This window comes from Silene latifolia, chromosome 3 (genome assembly GCF_048544455.1).
Source record: "Silene latifolia isolate original U9 population chromosome 3, ASM4854445v1, whole genome shotgun sequence".
Lineage (NCBI taxonomy): Eukaryota > Viridiplantae > Streptophyta > Magnoliopsida > Caryophyllales > Caryophyllaceae > Silene > Silene latifolia.
The window spans coordinates 49,558,078-49,559,289 of record NC_133528.1 but is presented as its reverse complement, the minus strand read 5'-3'; the positions used below and the strand labels follow the sequence as shown (position 1 = coordinate 49,559,289).

The following is a 1,212-nucleotide window of genomic DNA, read 5'->3' as shown; positions in this document are numbered from 1 at the left end:
TCTAAGCTAAGAAAGCGATCGACCAAAAATGGCGTTGTTGTCGGGGACGGTGTTAACTTGATTTGATTTTCTTTGATTGTTATTAGTTGTTTCTTTCTTTGCCTTGGGGAAGTAAAACTCCTCAAGGTTTGTTCTAATTGTTTTCGTGTTGTTTGATATTTTGCATGTCTAGAAGATCACAAGGTAACTTGTTACCCATTGATCACGAAATTGAAAGGACTTTGACAACCAATAGAAGACTTGCTAGAAATACTTTGAGAGGTATTGGTGAGGTTGTATATATTCAACCAAACACTATTGAGTTCATCAACCCTTCTGCAAGAGAAGGTGAGGAGAAACCAACACAAAATCAGTCACACAATCAACACACAATGCCTAAGTTTTTATCACATTCTGTACCAACCGAGGAGAACCTACCCAATGGTACTCCCACACCACAACACTTAACCGGAAATTTCATTGCAAAATCCGCATTTATCCAATTAGTCTAAAGAAGCCAATTTGGGGGGATGCCTAGTGAAGACCCTCATTCCCACATGGAAACCTTTTGTGACTATTGTTATGCGATTTCACAAACCGGAGTGACTCAAGACCAAATTCGATGGGTCTTATTTCCTTTTTCTCTAATTGGCATCGCGAAACAATGGTTGAAAAGACTTGATAAGGCTACTCTTGGAATTAACTCTTGGAAGAAGTTGGCTCTAGCTTTCTACAAAAAATTCTACCCTCCGGAAAAGACTAACATGCTAAGAATCTTTGTATGAAGCTTGGGAGAGATTCAAATGAATTTGTCGCTCATGTCCTCATCATGGACTTAGCGAGTGGTTCTTGGTACAACAATTTTGGAATGGTCTTTATGAAGACTCAAGAAACATTCTCAACATGGAATCAAATGGTATGTTCACCAAAGTTGACGATAATCAAACTTGGAACAAGATTGAGGAAATGGCGGTCCATAATTTACAATATAGTAGACCTCGCAAGGCTACTAGAGGAGGAAAGCATGAAGTGGACTCTATTAATCAATTGGGTGCTTAACTTAGTGCTCATATTGATACCATCAACTTGAAGTTTGAGAAGGCTATGGCTAAGCTTGAAGAAGCCTCAAAGTCACCAAAGCATCACGTTAATGCCATGGTGGCATCTTCATCAATCCCAAGGGGGATATGTGAGAATTGTGGAACTTTGGGACATGACCAAAGTGAATGTAGG

General features: G+C 39.4%; 1 pseudogene; it reads right to left on the bottom strand.

The window, feature by feature from the left end:
* Positions 1-681: 681 nt before the first annotated feature.
* Positions 682-815, bottom strand: LOC141650228 (small nucleolar RNA R71; annotated as a pseudogene).
* Between the last annotated feature and the right edge of the window lie 397 nt (positions 816-1,212).